This window comes from Salvelinus fontinalis, chromosome 20 (assembly GCF_029448725.1).
Source record: "Salvelinus fontinalis isolate EN_2023a chromosome 20, ASM2944872v1, whole genome shotgun sequence".
Classification (NCBI taxonomy): domain Eukaryota; kingdom Metazoa; phylum Chordata; class Actinopteri; order Salmoniformes; family Salmonidae; genus Salvelinus; species Salvelinus fontinalis.
Genome location: NC_074684.1, coordinates 14343067 through 14368942, shown reverse-complemented (window position 1 = coordinate 14368942; position 25876 = coordinate 14343067). Strand labels below are relative to the sequence as shown.

The 25876-nt window shown below is 42.1% G+C and overlaps 1 protein-coding gene across 1 annotated transcript in view; it reads right to left on the bottom strand.

Moving 5' to 3' along the window:
- The window catches only part of esr2a (estrogen receptor 2a), a 43429-nt gene extending 28729 nt beyond the window's left edge, over positions 1–14700 (bottom strand). Inside the window, 2 exon segments of the mRNA XM_055872484.1 lie at positions 7087–7185; positions 14438–14700. The gene's annotated coding sequence lies outside the window, so the exon portion shown is untranslated.
- Between the last annotated feature and the right edge of the window lie 11176 nt (positions 14701–25876).

Below are 25876 nucleotides of genomic sequence, written 5' to 3'. Positions count from 1 at the left end.
TTTTGCTGATGTTGAGGGAGAGGTTGTTTTCCTAAAAGTGTGCTCTTTCCCTTTAAGACCCATGACGTCATTCACACAAAGTCAGTTCAAGGCTCGAGCAAAGATGTGAGGCACGGGAGACTAACTGAGCTCATAATTATTTGGTTAGAAAATCAGCAATATTTTGCGTTGTGGTATCACAAACAATGTACTAGGGTAGAGAATAGATGTTGCCTTCAGCTGTAAGCTAGCAAGGAAAGTTTGCCTACAAAGCTGGAAGCTACTGTAACGGCATTCCTCCTCCTCTTCATCTTCGGAAGGCGCAGCGTAGTGAACCAAGGGAACCAAGGCGCAGCGTAGTGAAATGACATTTTATTAACGAAAAAACACGAACTTGAATAAACTAACAAAAATAACAAACGGTGTAGACAGACCTATACGACGAACTCACATAAAACAAGAAGAACGCACGAATAGGACAATTAGACTACACAAACCGAACAAACCGTAAACAGTCCCGTATGGTGCAAACAATTACACAGACACGGAAGACAATTGCCCACAACGAACACTGTGACAACGCCTACCTAAATATGACTCTTAATTAGAGGAACGCCAAACACCTGCCTCTAATTAAGAGCCATACCAGGCAACCCAAAACCAACACAGAAACAGAAAACATAGAATGCCCACCCAACCTCACGTCCTGACCAACTAACACACATAACAAACTAACATAAATAGGTCAGGAACGTGACAGCTACTGATATATTCTTGCCTTGCAGTGTTCTAGCCTGTACTGGACATTGTTTTGGGAACAGTAATTAACAGTTTCAACATTTCTACATGCTGTTTTGCATTATTCAAGTGTGATAACTTCTGCGCCGCATAAGTGGTAATGCAGCCCAGACACCCATGAGGAATTACTGAACTCACTGGAAGGCTAGAGCTAGCAATAAGTAAGGGGAGCAGGGACTGTGCTCTCGCACTGTACGGGGACATCAGCTGTGCTAATAGACAGACTTGATCCTCTCTCAATCAGTAGACGACGTGAGACATTTGACAGAATAAATTATATTAGAGACATTTCTCATGTTCTAGTATCAAAAAAGTACTGTTTCGGTATACCATGCAACACTAAGCTGATATGGTCCTTAACCCACCTCTCAAATCACCTAATGATGATAGAGTGCTACAGGGCAATATACATTTATGCAGGTTTGCCTTTGGTTGCTTGGGTAGAGGGACAATGGTGGACATCTTGAAGCAAGAGGGGATTACAGACTGATTAAATATGTACTAAGAAACACTCCAGCCAGCTGGTCTGCGCATACCGGATACCATCTGGACCGGCTGCTTTGAGAGTATTCACACGCCTGAAAGTCTTACCCACCTAGGCCACAGAGATCGAGAGCTCACAGTCCTCTTGGGCAGCGGGGGGCCCTCGTAGGAGGATCGGGGTTAATTCAACAGGAGCATTAAAAACAATTAGGTCCTCTGAGAGAGGCATCGTTGTTCGCCACACAGCTGGTTTTCCCTTTATAATCCATGATCATTTGTAGCCCTTGTCACATGAGTCTCGCGTCGGAGCCTTGACGGAACCAACAGAGCACACCCACACACGCATACACAAAAACATACAGACAGGGTTGGGGACTAATTACAGAAAAACAAACCCCTTACATTACCACCAAAAATATTGTTAATCAGATTACAGATACTTTAGAAAAAATGTATGATTACTTCTCGGATTACTTTTCAATTTAGAAATTATTTTACACCTTTCTGATCTCAATGACATTCAAATCAGCATTGGAAAAAGGCACAAGTTTATGTTTTTCAGCCTGAGAAAGTCAGAGACCACTATGATGACACATCAAATGCGCTTGATGGATTGCGGGAAAAAAGCAGGAATTGGCTGTTTTAGGCTACAGTCCAATCTATGTCTTCCAATGGTGCGACTGCTGTCGGCATCCAAAGATTATTCAACTTGAATAAACGCTTGGAGATAAGGATGACAGCAGTGTAGCCTACGGGCAATACGGATCACTTATTACATACTTATTTACATACCGCATTGTTTTGAATCACATTGCTTCACTGTAATTTAGCTATTTACGCCTTTACAGATGTTAGTTGTGCATGGCTGATCACAAATGTAGGCTCATTGTGTATTTTAACCCAATAATGGTTGAATTTAAGAAGTATAAGCTGCCTATAAAGAATTGTATTAAATAAATTGTATTGTAAGTAAATATATAGCATAATAGTATTATTGTCTGTAGTAGAAAGAGATGGGTTAGAAAAAGCCTACATAACCATCCCTTAAAGTCAAATGCAACATCCATTTATGGCCAACTATGTTAAACTCCAACATTGATTTGTCGTGCAATCGATTGGTAATATTTATTTTGTCGTCTTCTAATGCCTCTTAAGGGGAAAGTAAATGAAAGTAATCAGATTCCGTTACTGAGTTTGGGTAATCCAAAAGCTACATTACTGATTACAAACTGTTAATTGTGCAATTGATAAATACTGGGTCTTCTCCGTGTATTGATTGATTGTGACACTGCAGGACGTCTGACTTGGTGCAGGACTCACATTACGACAGTCCAGTGCTCTGAGTGCAGTTTTTATGGGAAGCCAGCCAAAATAAACGTACCTTAACCTCAATGGGTAGACAGCTATAGAAACAAAAAACAGACAGACAGATACATGCAAGGTCGTCCCTAGCTACTAAGCGCGGCTGGTAGGGGGCCCCCTTTTTTAGTAGGAAAGTCTGGTGGGTGAACCAGATAATTACTGATCTTACTGACTAGGTGGGTTCAAGCCCGGGTCTCATGCACACTGCAAGATTGTGTTAGCCTGCTGAGATAAAGGCATTCGTTTATGGAGCTAATGTAAGTGTTCAGGTCTCAGTTAAGATTTACTACCACCACCTTACCACGGCAAACCAGGCTAGCACAGCTACATTATGTAGTTGAAATATACTATACCCAGGGCTGGTGCCATCCCCTAGTGCCATTGTGGCCTTGAGCAAGACATTTAACCCCTAAACTGCTGTAAGGGTGATGCTGTAAGCCTGACCCTGTGCTGCTACCAGCCTTTTGTGTAAATAGTGTGTCAGAAATGTATGCACTGTGACAGAAGACATACCCACATTGGTGTATACACACACACACACGTTTCAGACGAGCTCAGGCAGCAGGCGTCTGTAGCCTTTTATGACACATGTGTTGCTGGGAAACACAGTTCCAAGGAGAGGTTAATCATTCTTAAATGTAAATCATCTTTTAGTGTTTCCCCTTAGCAAAGGCTATATGGCACACTTTCACTACTACTTCAACAGGCTAGGAATGTGCATATATCCCAATGCCCAAAATGTAAACATAGCTGAAACTATCCCATCACGTTTTGGAAGCATGACAGGCTGACTACACCGCTCGCGTCGCGTGCGCGTTGCAAAATCAAGTTTGAAATCTATATTGTTCAATTATTGCACCCACTGCTCGCGCAAGGGCTAAAATAGAAGTCAGTTCTATTTCTGACGCAGATCGCGTTGTAAGTCCTGCCTCTCCCATCTCCTCATTGGTTTATAGAAGCAGGTACCCACGTGCCATCTCCTCATTGGTTATACCCACGTGGGTGACTGAAAAACGAACGAGGTCGGTGTTGCACCTAATTTATGAAAGTTTCCAATCGCAATATAAAGTCAAGAAAAGAAAAAGCCTAGGAGGAGAGATGACTAGAAACGATTCGGTTGACCGTTTTATGTGTGGATTAATTGTCGGAGTAGAGGACCTTGTGCATTTCAGGTAAAATAACAACTCAATGTTTATATCCCAGGACAAATTAGCTAGCAAGAGCAAGCTAGCTAAATAGGACAAATCAGCTAGCAAGTGCAAGCTAGCTAGCTAAATTGCCATAAAGGTTTAATGCTTTTCGACCTGTCCCCAAATTAATGTAATTGGTTCAGAGTTTGTTTTGATATTTTATAAGTCTATTAGCTGGCTAGCTACTTTAATTATCTGTGGTGTAAAACAAATCACTTACTGAAAACAAGTGCTCCTAGGGCTTTATTTTAACTAACCTAATGCAATGGTAAATCTTAGTGTTGGCAGTAGCGCTATACTGTAGGTCCAGGGGTTTGTCAGAAATATATCCCACTCTACCCAGTGTGAAACCTTCCATGTTAAATCCATGTCCTCCTCAAATTGAACAAGAGATTAGCAACAAGGAAGAGCCATGAGGTCGTGTTGGTTCGTTTACACACCGATTCATGCTGCCGCTACCACTGTTCCTGAGCAGTAGGACTCGCAAGTCACCAATTCCTGCCAAACAGGGTACGCTCGCTGCCCTCTGTCTCAGGGTGTTCAACAGCGATTTCTCATTTAGTCTTGTCTGTCCCAGCTTGAGTACAGATGAGCCAGTGTATTGTCTAGCTGTGCTATTTCAACACTGAGAACTGTAATCTGTCTAGAATAATACATCGGTCTTGAATAAATCTACATGTAGTCTAGAGCTGGGAAGATAAATCGAAAATGTTCAACATATGACCACTTGTCGCAGGCATTTTGCTGATATCGTTCATTATGATAAGTAGCCTATACTAGAGAAATGTGAAGTTTGAAATGAAATATGTTGGGTGATTGTTAAATGGGACAATTGATGGCTACAACCATCAAACTAGTAGCAGTAATTTAAAGGATACATTTTAAAAAACTGGTGCACATTAATGTTATAAACTTATCATTCTATTTATCGTTATCGCATCAATTCAGGAAATTTTTGTCCATATCGCACAGCTCTAATGTAGTCCAAGGCTTATTCTTGTTTTTTGGAAATTCTCAGATTGCAGTGAACAACATATTTTGAGCACAGTTCGGCCCCAGTTTTGCATTTTAAATTGAACTTTTGATCTTTCTCTGGTCTCTTTCTCTGTATAAAAATCATACACTTTAACTTGGCCCTTGCAAAACACAGGCAACAGAGGACAAACATATAACAAAATCATACAGTCATACAAATATTCCTTTTTTAAATGTTATAAATCCATGTTGACTGAAGTTTGGGATATTCCTGGCCTTGGTGTTTTTTGTTGCCAATTTCAAGTATTTTTAAACATAAAGCACAATTACTAGAGCATTCTGCGTCCTTAATTATTATTTCAGGGCGAAAGCACATGAAGGGGGACTTTTGGTGTTTCGTTTGAAGCAGTGACCTTGCCTTGAAAGCAGCCTCCCCACTACTCAGTCCTGAAAACAGCTGGCAATGAAGCGTGAGAGAGCAACTCCCACCTATTAAACCTACTGAGTATGGATAAGATACAGGGCCAACACCATCTATAGAAGAACAACCAACACACTTACTTTCCCTATTTGGAGAGCTTTGCTGCACATTAGCCCAATCTAAAGCGCTAGGCAGAAGATTCCTAATGGACAGACTCGTGCACACTGGCTATTCAACCAAAAAACAGACACCTCATCCCACATGCCTGATGTTATAACACCCACACTAATCCAACATCACCTTATACCATCATGCCACTACTTGGCCAATTCAGAGATACAAGAAACCCCAGCCTCGTGCTCCTACACATTACAGCACAACTACGAAACCCAAATGTGTGTGTTGGCTTTCCCAGCAAATGCCTAGGCTTTAGCTCAGCAGGCTAGCACAGACCCAGCAACTCCGAGCCAAATTGACCCCGGGGATAGATAGATAGATAAAAACATCAAATGTCACAGCAGAGCTGGCAAAAAGCACATGTGCCTTCACACCGGAGATCAGGGTTCAATCTCCCCTTTAAGAATCAACTATATGTTTGCATTTCTTGCACATCCATCCACCAAATTACTTTCATCTAACCGTACCCAGAAATGAAAGAGGTGAGCCAATAGCCAGCTAGACTGTTACTTGCCCGAGCATTTTCTACATTGAATCCATGCGTCTGAGGCTCTCATCTGCCTCACTGAGCTTAGTGTGTAAAACTACTGGGGAGGGGTGCAAGGACTACTCCACTCTTATCCCTGAGATACTTAGAGGAAGTCGAAAAATGTACAGTACTTCATTTCACTCAGCAAAATGCCTTAAGAGGTACTTTGGACCACTGCCCTGAATATCCCTAACCTATCCCTAAACTCCAATCCCAAACCATATTCACCTCCCAGTCTAAGTATCCACACTCCACTAGCTGAGAGCACACATCTTCTGGAGAAAATCTGCTCAAACCAGTCATGCACAGGCGTTGCCGTTTGAACATTTGTACAGCGCGTTTCTCAATTACAACCAAAACCTCATCCTTTTTGTACTGTACCAGGCATTCGCTGACCCAAAAAGACTGAAAAGTAATGGTTGGAGACTTGACCTTGGGGGTATTTTTTTACAAAAACAGGACACCCCCACATATAGGCCAACATGCTTCCTAGAGCAAAGGCATTTGTCTAATTTATGAACTACATGGCATAAGGCCAATAAATCCTATGAATTTTGACTGTGTTTCAAGATCCCCAAATAGGCTTGGCTGATTCTCAATGACATGTCAAAGATGAGAAGGAAAGAACAGAACATGACAAAAGATAAATGGTTGAAACAAAATGGTTGTTGAAAATATTGACCTACATATTTATTTATTTATTTAACCTTTATTAATTTAGGGTTGATGGAAAATCAATTCAAACCCGTTCTCATCTCAAATTACCCACTTGATTGTTGCAATTGTTCTAGCCTTAGCATAATCATCTTAGACTAAAGAGCACATTCTCTGTCCAAGACACATGGATGCAAAATTTAGAGAGAGTTCCAATGGACGCACCACTATTGAGGTTATCTGAGTGAGCTTTCTCTGAAAACGGTGTACTGTCAAATAAGTACATATGATTGTACAGCAAGGCAAACTACAGTGTAAGTCAGCGTTTCCCAAACTAGGGGTTGTGACCCCATGTGGGCTCGCCTGATTTGAAAATGGGGTCGCGAGAGAAATTCTGGAGAAAACAATTGCACTTGGTTCATAGAATCGGGGTTACGTGAGTAACCTCCAGTAGCCGCTAAATGCGGTTGTAATAAACAGAATAGTTTCTGTTTTCTTCCTATAAATGTTGCTCTAACCTTTTAATGGTTTAAGCTCCAAAATCTTATGACCCCATCACTGAAAGATACAACTCTCAGGAGCACATACAGTATGTGTCGTCTGTTTTCCTCAGACAACTGGTGGAAAAAGAACATAATTTATGTTATTTTCTACACAGAAGATCATACACAATTATTGCCTGATGTTTTCCTGAACTTCCCAATGCCTTTCTGATTCACTTCAAACCGTACTTCCTTCAGATTGAAATATTATTACAAATCAGTCTAAAACAGTTTGACAGACTGTCATAGCTCCAATTAAAAAAGTACAAATTGGTTAATTACATTCCTTTTTTTTTTTTTTTTTACATGTTGGGGTTGCAAAAATTTGTTTTATATCAAAATGGAGTCATGGGCCAAAAAACTTTGGGAACCCCTGGTGTAAGTGGTGGCGAATAAATCATATCAAAGCAATCGACTATGTGGTGGTGACAGTGTAGCCAAACGGATATTTTTCATTAAGATGAAATTATTCTTGTGAAAAACGTTTTTAGGCTACTGCTTTTGAACGTGAACTAAACATTTTTATCAAAATGCATTCTGAAACATGTGAACTTTTATGTGCCTTAATAAAAAAAAAATGTGTATGCCATCTGTAAATACGAATAAAATTGTTAAATTACAAGCCTAGTTGGTTTAGTCACGGAAAAAGCCAGGAACCTTCCCGCTAGCCGTGTTTGGCTCAGATAATGGATGAGCTAGACCTGCCGAGAGATGAGTTTGGATGTAGCATCTTCTGTCTATAACATGACCTGGTCAGTATGTGTAGGTAATCCTTTCTAACGTGGCTTTTTTTAAAGAAATCACGAAGAACTACAAGCGTGTTACTAATGCTTTCCACTTTCTGGAGGATGATCATGCCATGCTGACTCTCTGACTCAAATCAGACAATGAGGAAATCCCTGATTTAGGTCCCCCAAAAATATTGAACCAGACATTGTAGAGTCTTCTGATGACAGTGATGGGAATTAATGCCGACCAACAGTGTTGTTGTCACGGAAGAAGTTGACCAAGTTGAAATCAGTGGAATGCTCAGTGGAAGCAGAGTTTGATAGCTAAGGAGATGGAGAGGGTCGAAAACAGAAGGATTTTGTATAAAACATGTCTCCGGATTACATCTTCAAACTAAGGAAAATCACGGCATCCGTGACAGAGAGGGAGACGCCGTCATCCATGTATATGGGTAAGAGACTAGCTAGCTACATTTTCAGTTATTATACATTTCAAATTTTGTCAGAAAGCTAACATTGCACCTAGTTGGTTAGCTACCTGCAGAGACTGTAATGTGAAGAACAACTTGACCTGCACCAAAGTCAAATTAGGATATAACGTTAGGCCAACGAGACAGTGTCCAAGTTCTAAAATTGCCCTGCTTTTATTTCGTCACACTCGCCATTCGCCATTAACTTGTAAATAATGATCTTGACAAAATTTGCTAAAGTTAAGACGCTGTCAGCTATGATATGGTCATTATTTGACCTGGCTAGCCAGCTAACAAACTAGAAACTAAACAAAACATTGTTTAGAAAGTTTACTTTAGTTACCTGGTTTGCTAGATTGACATATACTAAATACATTTTTAAACAGACGGGTTTGGTGATAAAATACAACACTTATGATATTTTGGACGACCAGGCTGCTGATGTCATGTTGGATGACAATAGAATGATGTCACTGCGACAACTGTCTACAGACATGTCGATAGACGTAGTATAAACCAGCCTTCAATGTCAAAATCTTTGGTTGTTTAGTACACTACCGTACTCACTCTGTTTAGCACATGGCCTCACAGGGCTCCCGAGTGGAGCAGCGGTCTATGGCACTGCATCTCAGTGCTAGAGGCGTCACTACAGACCCTGGTTTAATTCCATTCTCACATCCAGCCATAAAATGGGAGTCCAATTGGCCCAGCGTCGTCCGGGTTAGGGTTTGGCCGGGGTAGGCCGTCATTGTAAATAAGAATGTGTTCTTAACTGACTTGCCTAGTTAAATAAAGGTTAAATAAAAAAATAATCATATGACTCCTTAAAGAGATGGGTGGGGCTAACTAACGCTTAAGAGGATGTGAATGATGCTGAATGGGTGTAGACAAAGAGCTCTCTAATAGGTTTACCAAAACATTCAAGGGCCATTTCCTCAAAAGTGGGGTTACAAGTTTATTAACTTTCAAAGCAGAATTACTTTCCCCATTGTTCCTCAACTGTAGTGTATAATATATCATTTTCTAGCTCTGAGACTTTACTCTTATCCAATGTAAAAAAGACCAAATCGAGCCGGTCGGTCACATATGAAAGCCTCAGAAAACTTGAAAGCAACTCCTGTAGCGAATGGTTTAAAAGGGAGAGCCCCCATAATTGGGCCTATTCATCTTATTGAGTGCGGATAATATGTTACATATGATCTTTACCTAATATTTTCACTAAAATAGATATTACACATTAATAATCATGTAATAAAAAGGCGCAAACCTTTGTCACATAAACGCACGCATTGGCTTTTTCAGGTTTCCATTTCTTTGGAAAAAATTGCTTTTTCAAAAAATATATAGGTGGTACCACAGGTTCCAGAGTGGTGGGGTGAATGATCAGGTAACCTAGGCAAGTCAGTTAAGAACAAATTCTTATTTACAATGACGACCTACACCGGCCAAACCCGGATGACGCTGGGCCAATTGTGCGCCGCCCTATGGGACTCCCAATCACTGCAGGTTGTGATTCAGCCTGGATGAAACTCCGGACCCTGTACGGTATCACAAAGGGATTAATCAGTTGTAAAATGACTGTTCTCTCTGCTACCGACAGGCAAGCGGTACCTGAGCGCCAAGTCTAGGTCCAAAAGACTTCTAAACAGCTTCTAACCCCAAGCCATAAGACTCCTGAACACCTAATCAAATGGCTACTCAGACTATTTGCATTTCCCCCCCCTTTTACACCGCTGCTACTCTCTGTTGTTATCATCTATGCATAGTCACTTTAATAACTCTACCGACATGTATATATTATCTAAACTAACCAGTGCCCACGCACATTGACTCTGTACCGGTACTACCCTGTGTATAGTTTCACTATTGTTATTTTACTGCTGCTCTTTAATTACTTGTTACTTTAATTTCTTATCCGTATTTTTTTTAACTGCATTGATGGTTAGGGGCTCGTATTCGGAGCATGTGACTAATACAATTTTATTTTGATTTGAAATTGTTTTAAATGGGCTATAATGGGACTTGCATCTTTCTAATCAGGTCATATGGTTTGAAAATTCCTGGAAAAACTTCTGGCCCTACACTGAAAAAAATTAAGCTTCTTAAATGGTTCTTCCTCAGCTCGTAAATTATGACTTCAGTCTCCTTACACCTCATTTAACACCTGATTTACTTAACAAAAAAAGTCACATCTCAATAGGTGGTCCAGGTATCCTCATGACATGGCACAAGTAGGGTTGGTCTCTTTTGTTCTCTATTGTTCCTAAAGCAAGGGGGAGGCGATGTCATCAAAGTCACAATCAGACCAACTCCTTGAATGCTCTACTCCTTGAAGTCTGCAGTTGTGGGGGCCTTTAGTGTGTGTACTTGACTGTATTTATACTTAGGATATTGCTTCTCAACAGGAAAAGTACAAATACAATTAAATTCCCTGGAGGACATCTTTAAGGTTCCTTGGAGAACTCTTGCCTGATAGAGAAACTGAGTTAAGTGGAGGGGTTCTTAACTTGGCATATACAGTTCTTCAGAATTAATTGGCCAGTGGTAATTGGCCAGCAAATTGGCCAGTGGTAACTAATGTTCATTTTTTGTGTAACATTTCTATTGTTGATTCGGGAGTTAAATTAACACAAAATAACTCCAGTGTTGGCGTTAATAACCAGAGTTTAACCAAAACCATATCCATCAGTCATATTTCCCAGCATACTCTTTTGCAGGTTGATTTATAGAAAAAAACAAATCTATATCTGTTTTTGCATGTACATTGATTGATTAATTAAAGGAACACTACGGGATTTTGGCAATAAAGCCCCTTTATCTACTTCCTCAGAGTCAGATGAACTCATGGATAAACATTTTATGTCTCTGCATCCAGTACGAAGGAAGTTAGAGGAAGTTTTGCGAGCCAATGCTAACTATCATTAGCGCAATGACTGGAAATCTAACTAGCATGTTAGCAGTTACCATAGACTTTGTCATTACGCTAATGTTAGTTAGTTACTAACTAGTGTTAGCGCAATTGCTTTCTTCAAACTGCACACAGACACATAAAAATGGTATCCACGAGTTAATCTGAATCTGGGGAAGTAGATAACGGGCTTCATTGCCAAAAATTCTAAATGTTGGATATCCCAACTCTGGCTGGATACTAATATTTATGTACACACCACTTAGCCAGCCAGCATAATGTGACTTTTAATGATACATATTCACTTAGGATCTCGCTTGGTGAAGGTCACAGAACTGAAAATGAATGAATGCAACAACCATGTCTTTCACTAGAAAACACAGTCATGGATGGTACTGGTAGCTCTAAAATTCACTCGAAAGGCACTCTAGGAAATGGGTGAAGAAGGTTCAACAGCACGTGTCAAACTCATTCCACCAAGGCCGAGTGCCTGCTGGTTTTTGTTCCTCCCTTGTACTCAATTGATTAATTAAGGTCACTAATTAAAGAACCCCTCTCACCTCATTGTCTCGGTCTTAATTGAAAGGGAAAAAACCTGCAGACACTAGGCCCTCCATGGAATGAGTTTTGACACCCCTGCCCTACAGTGTTAAAACAACACCCAGAAAACAAGAACTACCAAAATTTTAATAACCATCTGAGTCCCGCAAATAACCATAAAAGGTTTTTCGTAGAATCTTTATGATGGTTATTTGAGACTTGATTTTTGTATGATTTGTCAAAGACCCATCCCATTTAAGGTTCCTCAGAAAACCTCAAATGGTTCACTTATGGTAGGGTTCCCCAACTGATTTTATTTGGCCGACAAAGTTTTATGAGCTCCTCACAAAAAATAGATATACTGTATGTTTTATTGTTGACATAGAAGATTGAAAAAACTTGGTGGGCTGAAAAAACACCAGAAAATCAGCTAGAAGTGATTTTAATTTTGGAAATCTGTTCCAAAGTATCCCCACGCATAATAGAGAGATATACGCTGAGTATACAAAACATTAAGAACACCTGCTCTTTCCATCACATAGACTGACCACGTGAAAGATATGATCCCTTATTGATGTAACTTGTGAAATCCACTTCAATCAGTGTAGATTAAGGGGAGACAGGTTAAAGAGGGATTTTTAAGCTTTGAGACAATTGAGACATGGATTGTGTGTGTGTGCCATTCAGCGGGTGAATGGGCAAGACAAAATATACAAAATGTAAGCGAGGTTGGAAATGATGTTATAGTCAAATATTATCTGTTTTGGGCTTTCTTTTTGCAGTCAATTTGCAGTCTACAAATAATGTTTTATTATGTTCCGGCCCCCTGACCATCCGCTCAAGAAAAAACAAAATTTGTCCCGTGGCTGAATTTAGTTGATGATCCTGTCTTATGGCATTGCTCTGAAGAACCTTATTTGGTTCCAACTGGAAGTTTTTTTTTAAAAGAGTGCAATGATGAAAACCCTGTCAAACTGCAGTAACATTGTACTTGTTCATATGAATTCTAGTTTAAAACTAGACTAACAGACAGAGACAACAACTGCAATTGGACAATATAACTAACATGGCTGAACTTGCTTTATTTAGGGTTGCATCGTGTAGGCTTATGCATCTGTAGAAGAATAAACTCCTCTCCATGGTGAAGGAAGTTTCTGATGAACTTCACCAACGCCGTGGATCCGAGACCAGGCTTTGTGGAATCAAGCTCAAACTACATTGATTCGGTCAATAGTTGAAATAATGGGTCAATACTTTTAAAAAAAATACATTTTTAAACACTCACCTTGTACCTATGTTTGTCCTCTGTAGTTGTGTGCCTTTGTTTGCTGAAATCCATACTTTTGAGTTGCCATCTTTGAGCAACAGCAATGAGAAAACAGTCCACGGTTGTCTTTAATTAACATTTATAGAAAAAGTATGAATTTCAGCAAATAAAGAAGGACAAACATAGGTAAAAGACAGACATTTCATAATACTTCAAATACATATATATATATATATATATCCACCTTGCGCGAGTCAATGTAGTTAGAGCTAGATTCCACAAAACCTGGTCTCAACTCCAATGCTGTTGTTGAAGTTCATAATAAACTTCCTTCATCATGAAGTGGAATTTAGTCCGCAGATGCATCTGTAATTAAAAAATTACTCACAGTCTATCCATGTCATTACTACGGTGTTAGATGCATCTGTAATTAAAAAGTTACTCACAGTCTATCCATGTCATTACTATTATGTTGACTGATTTTCTAGTTAATCATTTTGGATCGAAAATGTCTAGGGTGGCTTAAACCAGCCGAAGTTCGAATATAAACCAAATTTGAGCACATTACATTTTCTCCAGAAAAAAAAAATAGGCTATAAATGCATAATGTTACTGGTTCGTTTACCTTGGCAGAGTATGCTGTACTCAGCTGCGACTGTTATCAGTAAGCCAGTTAATGAGACCTGACATTTTTCAGTTTTTTTATGGCATACACCATGTCAGATTGGTAATGTTTTGATGTAGCTGCTGCAACATTTCTGTTAATTGTTTTTGCTTGTGTCTGTAGGAAGTGTTGCGTTATCGTGTTTGCTAAATAAATACTGTTGGAAAGTGAAGAGCGAGTTTTGCATTCTTTAGTGCGTAGTGCCTAGCCCCGCAACCTCTGATTTCTGCGAATCTGTTTGCTCGACACGCACAGAACCTGCAACACTCCGATGTGAAGCATAGATTAATTGTGCACAAGGTGACAAATTGTGTAAATTAGTGTAAAAAATATTACTTTGTAGCCCTTAACGCTTTTGCAACAATATTTTTTATTAAACCAAATCAAAAAGTGGTGGGGTGCTGCCACACCTGAGTGAAAAGTGCTGTGGAAAATGCTAGTTAACCACACGTTTACCGGTGGTTCTAAATTGACAAATAGAATAACACATATGCACATACCATTTCAGAAGATGGACAGAAATGAATACCCATTACATTAATAAATTAATTATGTACACAACAATAAGCTAGCATTGTGGTTTATTGAAATAAAATAAATATGACGATCAAAAGTAACACGTCTATCTAGAATTTGAACCCGTTAATAAGGATTCAGTAGATAGACCTCAAATAACAGTGTAGCATCACTAATACTGCTGTATTACAATTTTACAAGTTAAACCAACCTAATTTTCGTGTTGTCACCTACCTCTCGTGCAGATTTTACAGCACAGACTGTCAGAAAAGTTCCAATGGTCAGTTAGAAAAACAAAATTCATCAGGAACATTGACATGCAGTTTCTGTCCTTCGTTCAGCAACCAACTGTTTCGACCTTTCCGTCAAGCGTGCACGACAAGAAAGCGGGGGAGATTGAACAGTGGGTCCGAAAAAAACAGATATAACTGATATAGCTGGTACGGAATACATATGAGGAACTCCGTCATTCCTCCTCTTCAACGCGCACCCCTCCCTAGCCAAATATCAACCCTGCACTAGTCAAGTGTGATGTATTGTTGTCTCTATCTTCTTGCCCTTTGTGCTGTTGTCTGTGCCCAATAATGTTGTTGTCATGTTGTGTTGCTACCATGCTGTGTTGTTATGTATTCCAGCCATTCTGTTGTCTTACAGTAGGTCTCTCTTTATGTAGTGTTGTGTTGTCTCTCTTGTTGTGATGTGTTTGTCCTATATATATATATTATTATTTTTTATCCCAGCCCCCTTCACCACTGGAGGCCTTTTGCCTTTTGGTAGGCTGTCATTGTAAATACGAATTTGTTCTTAACTGATTATTTAAAGTTTAAATAAATAAAATAAAAAGTGTAACCCGTCCTTTTGTTCATCTGCATTGGGGTGGACTACATCCAACTACTGGATTCAAAGTGAAAAGAAAACCATACTTGATTGGGATAACTAACTTACTCTTCACAACTAAAATAGTCAACAACAAAAAACACTAAACTAAGAAAAACAGACTCCCACTTCTTCTGTCCGTCAACGTTCCATATCTCCCCACTCAGGCTCTGGGGCCTGAGAAGGTAGTGCGGCTCGTGACAGCCTTTCATGTAGCTCTGCCGCATCCACAATGATGTCCATCTTTCCAGACTTTTTCCGCTTTGGCAGATCAACATAGCTAAAGAGTAAAAGTCAACCTTCTTAAGCTGTAGAATATTTGGGTCCTTCTGAAGAGAGGCAACATGTGCCTCATGCCGTGAATGCCTATCCTCCACCATTGGCCCTCAGGACCATTCGCTCCCTCAACCCTCTTGACAGCTGCTGCATATAATATGTTCTGGTTGGCCCTGACTTTAGCCAACTCATTTTCCTTCACACCTCATAGGACAAATTAAAGATGAAGCAACATGGTTCCCACCACAATTGCAACATTTCACACAATCAAAATTCAAACCAGTCAACATGATCTTCTCCACAACTTTCACACCTTGGCTTCTTTCTTCTACAGACACTTTCCACATGTCCAAAGGCACTTCAGCGATCACACTGCTGCAATCTTGGGACAAACGCTCTTACACAGTCATTCATACACCCCAACTTCATCTGGGTAGGGATGGACTCAAAAAACAAAAGAACAGATACTCTTCACTTTCTCTTCATTAACTACTCAATTCATTTGACGTGCATCAATCACTCCAGGGATATTTTTCATTTTCATCCCATTGACTTCCCACAAAACGCCAGATATTACCCCGTTGACGGGTGCCCTGCTCCAAAGAGCCACGCACGACATGGCAACCTTCTCGAATCAGGTGCGACGCAACACCAGCTATTTCTGTTCCTCAGAAGTACACAAAATAAAAAGAAGTCCACTTCTCGTAATCCTCACTGCATTTACTTTACCCATCACTCTTTCCACCAGTCTGGATATTTCAAATGGATTCTTCAGATTTGGCAACTCAAACCACTCCTCCTCAAAAAACTGTACTCCTACAAGATAAGAGGGGACATTCACAGAACTAGGTGTTATGTTTCCCAAAACTACTTTGCTCCGTTTCCCATTTCTTTGGACCGTAGTCCAATCTTCCTCACTTTCACCACCGTTATTTCTAAGATCCACGCCTGCTCCTGCTTCCTCCATCTTCCCTCAACCCCCACCCCTCCCCTTGACAAGTATGAACACTGCACTAGTCAAGTGTCATCACCAATCTCCTCATCCCTCACCCCTGCATTGGTCAGTTATCACCCCTGCTCTAGTCAAGTTCTTCATTTTATCCCTTACCCTTGCACTCTTTTATTCACAATTGGGCAAAATACATTCTTAGAGCAGATTGTTTCATTTCTCTGTGGATCCCCAAAAAACAGTGGGAAAGGCATTGGGAAAACCTATTCATCCATCTAAGAACATATATAAAAAATAAAAACCACACAAAAAAACATTGTATAACCTCCCGAGTGGTCGCAGCGGTCTAAGGCACTGCATCACAGTACTAGAGGCGTCACTACAGATCCAGAGTGGATCCTGGTTTGTGTTGCAGCTGGCCGTGACCGGGAGATCCATGAGGTGCTGCACAATTGGCCCAGCATCGTCCGGGTTAGGGGAGGGTTTGACCGGCCGGGATGTACTTATCCCATCGCGCTCTGGTAACTTCTGTGGTGGGCCGGGCGCATGCACGCTGACACGGTCACCAGTTTGACGGTGTTTCCTCCAACACATTGGTGTGGCTGGCTTCCGGGTTAACCAAGCAGTGTGTTAAGAAGCTTAAGAAGCAGTGCGGCTTGACAGGGTCGTGTTTCAGAGGACGCATGGCTCTCGACCTTCGCCTCTCCAGAGTCCGTACCGGAGTTTCAGCGATGGGACAAGACTGTAACTACCAATTGGATATCACGAATAATGGGTAAAAAAAAATTGAAATAAATAAAAACATTGTATTACATACATTATTATCTAGCTAGCTATCTACCTACAGTAGGCCACTGTGTATAAGCTGCTAGCTAGCTAGATAACTTTACTCTACAGATAAGTTAATCAAATATCATCAGCTAGCTAACTTCCTATAAGCTAGCTATCTTGAAGTATTTATTAAAAACACAAGCTCCAAATTCAATGTTCAGCAAATCATTTGTTGATTTTTTTTATACCTACAGGGGTCCGAATCTTTTTAATCAAATAGCTAAATGACACATTTTATGATCATCTTAAAATAATTCCATATGTTAGTTTAGTAGATATTGCTATTTAAAGACTTATACCAACAGAGGTTAAGGTCTTAATGTCCCCTAGAACAGTGGTTCCCACCCAGGGGGTACTTTAGAAGACTCATGAGATCATAGGCTTACTTGTCACGTTCCTGACCTTATTTCCTTGTTTTGTCTTTATTTAGTATGGTCAGGGCGTGAGTTGGGGTGGGCAGTCTATGTTATTTGTTTCTATGTTTAGGTTTGTTCGTTTGGCCTAATATGGTTCTCAATCAGAGGCAGGTGTTTGTCATTGTCTCTGATTGGGAATCATATTAAGGTAGGCTGTTTTCAATGTTTGTTTGTGGGTGATTGTGGCCGTGTCTGTGTTGTTCGCCACACGGTACTGTTTCGTTCGTTTGTTCACGTCGTTTATTGTTTTGTATTTTGTCAAGTGTTTTTCGTCTTCGTTCATATAATTAAATCATGTATTCAAACCACGCTGCGCTTTGGTCCGATCCTTGCTCCTCCTCAGACGAGGAGGATTACGACGAACGTTACAGAATCACCCACCACAAAAGGACCAAGCAGTGTGGTAACGGGCAGCAACAGCAGCAGCAGCAGCGGCCAAAATCTCAGGACTCCTGGACATGGGAGGAGATTTTAAACGGAGAAGGACCCTGGGCACAGGCTGGGGAATATCGCCGCCCCAAAGCTGAGCTGGAGGGAGTGAAAGCTGAGCGGCGACGATATGAGGAGGCAGCACGGCAGCGCGACAGGTACGGGAGGCAGCCCCAGAATTTTTTTGGGGGGGGGGATAAAGAGGAGTGAGGCTAAGCCAGGTAGCAGACCTGAGCTCACTCCTCGTGCTTATTATAAGCAGCGTGTTACTGATCAGGCACCGTGTTATGCGGTTAAGCGCACGGTGTCGCCAGTACGTGCCCATAGCCCGGTGCGCTATAGGGCAGCCCCCCGAAAGTGTCATGTGAGTGTGGGCATCCAGCCAGGGCATATTGTGCCTGCTCAGTGCGTCTGGTCTCCGGTACGCCGTTTCGGTCCAGGGTATCCTGCGCCGGCTCTGCGTGCTGTGTCTCCGGGGCGCTGGGAGGGTGCAGTGCGTCCTATGCCTGTGCTCCGCTCGTACCGGGCAAATGTGGGAGTGGACCCTAAGGGAGAGGTGCGCGTAGTAGGCACTAGATCTCCATTACTCACCCACAGCCCGGTTCAACCTGTGCCTGCACTCTGGAGGGTCCGGGCTAGAGTAGTATTCCAGCATGGGGGAGTGGTGCCAGGGCTGCGCACCAGAGCTCCAGTGCTCCCCCACAGCCCGGTCCTTCAGGTGCCTCCTCCTAACACCAAGCCTCCTGAAGGTCTCCCCAGCCTTGTGGGTCCTGTGGCAGCCCCACGCACCAGGCTGTCTCTCCGTCTCCTCCCTACAGGTGTGGCCGTCTGCCCAGCGCCGCCTGCACTGCCCGTCTGCCCAACGCCGTCTGAGCTGTCCATCTGTCCAGCGCCGTCTGAGCTGTCCGTCTGTCCAGCGCCATCTGAGCTGCCCGTCTGTCCTGAGCCTTCAAAGCCGCCCGTCTGTCCTGAGCCTTCAGAGCCGTCCGTCAGTCAGGAGCCGCTAGAGCCGTCCGTCAGTCAGGAGCAGCCAGAGCCGTCCGCCAGTCAGGAGCAGCCAGAGCCGTCCGCCAGTCAGGAGCAGCCAGAGCCGCCCGCCAGTCAGGAGCAGCCAGAGCCGCCCGCCAGTCAGGAGCAGCCAGAGCCGCCCGCCAGTCAGGAGCAGCCAGAGCCGCCCGCCAGCCAGGATCTGCCAGAGCCGCCCGCCAGCCAGGATCTGCCAGAGCTGCCCGCCAGCCAGGATCTGCCAGAGCCGCCCGCCAGCCAGGATCTGCCAGAGCCGCCAGTCAGCCAGGAGCTGCCAGAATCATCAGTCAGCCAGGAGTTGCCAGAGCTACCTGTCACGCCGGCGATGCCAGAATTCCCCCTCCCAGTCCGGAGCTGCCCATCAGTCCGGAGCTGCCCCTCAGTCCGGAGCTGCCCCTCAGTCCGGTGCTGCCCCTCAGTCCGGTGCTGCCCCTCAGTCCGGTGTTGCCCCTCAGTCCGGTGCTGCCCCTCAGTCCGGTGCTGCCCCTCAGTCCGGTGTTGCCCCTCAGTCCGGTGCTGCCCCTCCGTCTGGTGCTGCCCCTCCGTCCGGTGCTGCCCCTCCGTCCAGTGGGGTTAATTTGGAGGGTCACCATTATGAGGAGGCCACGGAAGCGGGGATTAACTATGGTGGGGTGGGGACCACGACCAGCGCCAGAACTGCCACCGTGGACAGATGCCCACCCTGACCCTTCCCTATAGGTTCAGGTTTTGCGGCCGGAGTCCGTACCTTGAGGGGGGGGGGTACTGTCACGTTCCTGACCTTATTTCCTTGTTTTGTCTTTATTTAGTATGGTCAGGGCGTGAGTTGGGGTGGGCAGTCTATGTTATTTGTTTCTATGTTTAGTGTTTTGTCAAGGTGTTTCAATGTTTGTTTGTGGGTGATTGTTGCCGTGTCTGTGTTTGTTCGCCACACGGTACTGTTTTCGTTCGTTTGTTCACGTCGTTTATTGTTTTGTATTTTGTCAAGTGTTTTTTCGTCTTCGTTCATATCATATCATGTATTCAAACCACGCTGCGCTTTGGTCCGATCCTTGCTCCTCCTCAGACGAGGAGGATTACGATGAACGTAATAAAAATGATGATTGTGAATAAAAATGATGATTGTGCCGTTATACAATACTTAGCCTACCACATAGGCATTACTGGTAAAATGCACATGAGGGGGTACTCCAGGCAGAGCAAAATTCAGTTGGTGGTACAGTAACCGAAAAAGTTTGAGAACAACTGCCCTAGAACATACTGTATGAATGGTTAAACAATAAGCACACAATACAGAAGATATTTAAGAAAATATATTGACAATTTTATTACAAAAGTGTCAGACTGTTGTAAAAGTGTTACACAATTTTAGACATACTATGCTGAGTAAAGTAATGTATTTCTTCCGAAAATGCTAACAGTGTTTATTGGCAGTAACTTATCTACCGAAACCAAACTGTATAACGACACAGGGCGAGACCCAGATGCAGACACAGGAGGCAGATAGTTAGAGTCTCTGATATTTGTTAGAATACAAGGGGCAGGCAAGAGCAGGTCGAGAACAGGCAGAAGTTCATTAACCAAATCAGAGTCCAAAAGGTACAGGGGGCAGGCGGGCTCGAGGTCAGGGCAGGCTGAATGGTCAGGAAGGCGTGCTCAGTGTCAGGGCAGGCAGAACAGCTCAGAACCGGGAGGGATAGAAAACAGAGACTAGGAAAAATAGGAGCACAGAAAAACACGTTGGTAGGCTTGACAAGACAAGACGAACTGGCAACAGACAAACAGAGAACACAGTTATAAATACACTGGGGATAATGGGGAAGATGGGCGACACCTGGAGCGGGGTGGAGACAAACACAAAGTCAGGTGAAACAGATCAGGGTGTGAAACTGTGGATTGCAGTCACTCCCTAGAGGTAAAGAAACAAATTAATAATTTATTTCCAAAATATCCCACATTTTTCACATGAGTGTTTTTTCATAAAATATGATTGCTTATGGGTACCTGTATATGTGTGTCAAATATTTCTGTTCTCAGATTTATTAATAGATTTTAGATGTGTATGAACATTAGTTTTTTTGCAAAACACTATATATCCATTGCTTAGCTGGGATAGAATGTTTGTATCCTATATATTTGACTGTGTGGGGTGTTTGATATTATTTCCTTGAACATCCTCTGTTTTGTTCTTATTCATTTACCATTTTGAGACCTTAAAGAGCATCACGTACTGCTGGAATGTCAACGAATGGCATGTCCATCTTTCTGTGAGAAATTACACTGGTCACTCAAAACATTTACTGTATAAAGTATTTATAAAGTATAAATAGCCTTCACTTTAGATGAGGCCATGCAAAAATACTTTACTAATGATTAGTAAATGGTGTATAAGGACCTATATGAAACATCTTCATTATTACATACTTTAAAATTGTTTATAAATGTGTGAACTAGCTTACTTACATTAACAAATGTGGGAGTACTGATTAATAAATGATAAATTAACGATTTACTTATCCATTATAAATTCTTTATTAAGTGGAGTTATTATTTGTGCTACCTTATTTTTCGATAACACTTTATTTGGATAGTCCATTTGTAGATGTTCTAGTACAGACTATCTACTAACCATAACTCTAACCCTAACCATAACCTTAGCACGCAGTTTCACACTCCTGACCACCACTTGAGAACCACTGGGACTCATTGCAGGACGTCATTAGCAGAACGTCATCGAGGGCCATGTAAAGACTTTTTTAAGATGTTCTGAAGACTTGTTTTACCAGTCGTCAGGATGTCAAGTGATGATCCCAGTTGTCTCAAACCATTATAAGTAAAGTAATGACATGGTATGGGATTTTTTTGAGGTAAGTGGTAGACTGTTCAGGTAAAATAGTGTCAAAATCTTAACATTTTTTTACATGATCACTTAGTACTGACTTTTCAATATGACCCCACCTTGTATTTGAACTTACAACTTCTGAATTTTGAGTCACTGATCTTTCCGCAACATCAAAGTCTGAGGCATTCTCAGAAGTCCCCTACTCATTCAATACCTATAATTCATCTCTGCACTTAGCAAAAGAGCGCCATCTGCATTGCTATTTTAATTATCAGTTAATTGGACTGTTCTCTCATTATTGATTTCATTAACTTTTTTCTGTATAGTTGTCTAATGTTGATGGGGCTAGACTGTAAACTCTCCTTCCAGACTCATATTAAGCATCTCCAATCCAAAATGAAATCTAGAATCGGCTTCCTACTTCGCAACAAAGCATCCTTCACTCATGCTGCCAAACATAACCTCGTAAACCTGACTATCCTGCCGATCCTTGACTTCGGTGATGTCATTTACAAAATAGCCTCCAACACTCTACTCAACAAATTGGATGCAGTCTACTACCCACCATTGCGACCTGTATGCTCTCGTTGGCTGGTCCTCGCTACATATTCGTCGCCAAACCCACTGGCTCCAGGTCATCTATAAGTCTTTGCCCTGTAGCACGCGCTCCAGCAGGTATATTTCACTGGTCATCCCCAAAGCCAACACCTCCTTTGGCTGCCTTTCCTTCCAGTTCTCTGCTGCAAATGACTGGAATGAATTGCAAAAATCACTGAAGAATACTTGAACCAGGTTATGTTGATAAACAGTGCAATTAGTGCAACCAATGACATTACTAAGGGGTGTGTCATAATGATTAAGTCAATTAGAATGAATTTTGTGAAACTGTTAAAAAACATTAGTTTATGGCATATTAAATATTAGGTTATTGTTATCATATGCAACCATAATTGAAGATTGTACATAATATTAGCATCAACATTGTAACGGCTTTCGTCTTCCTCCTCGTCTGAGGAGGAGAAATTAGAAGGATCGGAGGACCAATGTGCAGCGTGGCAATTGTTCATCTTGTTTAATCAAAGTGAACACGCAAAATACAAAAAACAACAAATGTGAAAAACCGAAACAGTTCTGTCTGGTGCAGACACACAAAGACTGAAGACAACCACCCACAAAACCCAACACAAAACAGGCTACCTAAATATGGTTCCCAATCAGAGACAACACAAAACACCTGCCTCTGATTGAGAACCATATCAGGCCAAACACAGAAATAGGAAACCATAGAAATACAAACATAGACTACCCACCCCAACTCACGCCCTGACCATACTAAATAAAGACAAAACAAAGGAAATAAAGGTCAGAACGTGACAAACATACATTATTGTTTAATTCAATTTCACATATTTAATTGTTTCCTTTTTCATTTATATTTGTTACATGTAATCTTTTGGTTCAACCTAATGCAAAATAAGCATCATCAACAGGAGGAACATATTAGGTGTACGCTATGTAGAAAGAATATATCAATTTATGACTTGTTCATAAAAGAAAGATTTGTTCATAAGAAGGGCCTGAGATCAAAGTCAATATTCAGACCCCTAGGGGTCAATGTTTTTAGATAGGATATCCAGTAAGCCTCCCTTTGTAGTAGTAGGATCTCGATGTTACCCCCTCTCCTTGGTAGAGCAACATGCTCAATGCCTGTGTATTTGAGGGAGGAGATGGGATGGTTAGCTTCAACAAAGTGAGCTGCTACTGGATAGTCAATGTTCTTACACCTGATTTAGTTGCAGTGTTCAGCTATGCGTTGTTTTAATTGTCTTTTTGTTTGTCCTACTTAGGCTTTTCCACATGAACAGGTGATGATAGATTACTTCCTTGGTCTTGCATGAGATGATACCCCTAACAGGGATTTTTCGACCTGTATATAGGTGTCTGAAGAAGGATGTTTTTATAGTGCTATTGCACTGTGCGCATGAGCCACATTTGTAGTTCCCATTTGGAATAGGTGTCAAGAGTGTCTGAGAGGCTCAGGAGGCATGTCAGATCTCACCAAGCTATCTCCAATATTGCGACCACGCTTATAGACCACCAGTGGGGGTTCCTTGAAAAGGTGTGTGATTTTTTTGTCTGATTGCAGAATATGCCAGTGCTTTTTCAGGATTGCTTTCATTTTCTTCAAACACTTGGTGTACTTAGTGCAAAAGACAGTTGTGTTGTTTTTCTTCTTTGGTTGAGTTTTTAGTGATTCCTCTCTTGTTTTTGAGATATTTTCATCATTGCAGCATCAAGAGTTGTCCTTGTAGACTCTCATTTTTTATTTATCTGTCATTTTTTAGCATTGCTGTCAAAATCTTTCTGGTGGCCACAGATTTGTTTAACCCTGCATTCCTGGCTATATGGTAGTCCTTTCTTTATGGGAAGAGGATACATACTATCCACACATAGCAAGGTATTGTGGTCTGTTGGCTTTGTGCATAAGTCTCTGTGTAATGCATAATTTTCTTTGATGATCCATAAGTCCAGGTTATTTATTTTTCTCTCAACAATCTGCATGGTGAATTTGAGGTATTCAGAGCTCTCGTTTAGTAGAGTTTGGAATTCATTTAGTTCCTGCTGACTTCCTTCCCAGAGCACAAAGATCATCTAAACTCAGTAAAAAAAGAAACGTCCCTTTTTCAGGACCCTGTCTTTCAAAGATAATTCGTAAAATTAAAATAACTTCACAGATCTTCATTGTAAAGGGTTTAAACACTGTTTCCCATGCTTGTTCAATGAACCATAAACATATAATGAACATGCACCTGTGGAACGGTCGTTAAGACACTAACAGCTTACAGACGGTAGGCAATTAAGGGCACAGTTATGAAAACTTAAAGAGGCCTTTCTACTGACTCTGAAAAACACCAAAAGAAAAATGCCCAGGTTCCCTGCTCATCTGCGTGAATGTGCCTTAGGCATGCTGATGGAAGGCATGAGGACTGCAGATGTGGCCAGGGCAATAAATTGCAATGCCCGTACTGTGAGACGCCTAAGACACCTCTACAGGGAGACAGGACGGACAGCTGATTGTCCTTGCAGTGGCAGACCACGTGTAACAACACCTGCACAGGATTGGTACATCCGAACATCACACCAGCGGGACAGGTACAGGATTGTAACAACAACTGCCCGAGTTACACCAGGAACGCACAATCCCTCCATCAGTGCTCTGAGGGCTTGTAGGCCTGTTGTAAGGCAGGTCCTCACCAGACATCATCGGCAACAACGTCGCCTATGGGCACAAACACACTGTTGCTGGACCAGACAGGACTGGCAAAAAGTACTCTTCACTGACGAGTCGTGGTTTTGTCTCACCAGGGGTGATGGTCGGGTTCGCGTTTATCGTCGAAGGAATGAGCGTTACACAGAGGCGCGTACTCTGGTGCGGGATCGATTTGGAGGTGGAGGGTCCATCATGCTCTGGTCCGGTGTGTCACAGCATCATCGGACTGAGCTTGTTGTCATTGCAGGCAATTTCAACGCTGTGCGTTACAGGGAAGACATCCTCCTCCCTCACGTGGTACCCTTCCTGCAGGCTCATCCTGACATGACCCTCCAGCATGACAATGCCACCAGCCATACTGCTCGTTCTGTGCGTGATTTCCTGCAAGACAGGAATGTCAGTGTTCTGCCATGGCCAGCGAAGAGTCCGGATCTCAATCCCATTGAGCTTGTCTAGGACCTGTTGGATTGGAGGGTGAGGGCTAGGGCCATTCCCCCCAGCAATGTCCGGGAACTTGGAGGTGCCTCGGTGGAAGTGTGGGGTAACATCTCACAGCAAGACCTGGCAAATCTGGTGCAGTCCATGAGGAGAAGATGCACTGCAGTACTTAATGCAGCTGGTGGCCACACCAGATACTGACTGTTACTTTTGATTTTGACTCCCCCTTTGTTCAGGGACATATTATTCCATTTCTGTTAGTCACATGTCTGTGGAACTTGTTCAGTTTATGTCCCAGTTGTTGAATCTTGTTATGTTCTTACAAATATTTACACGTTAA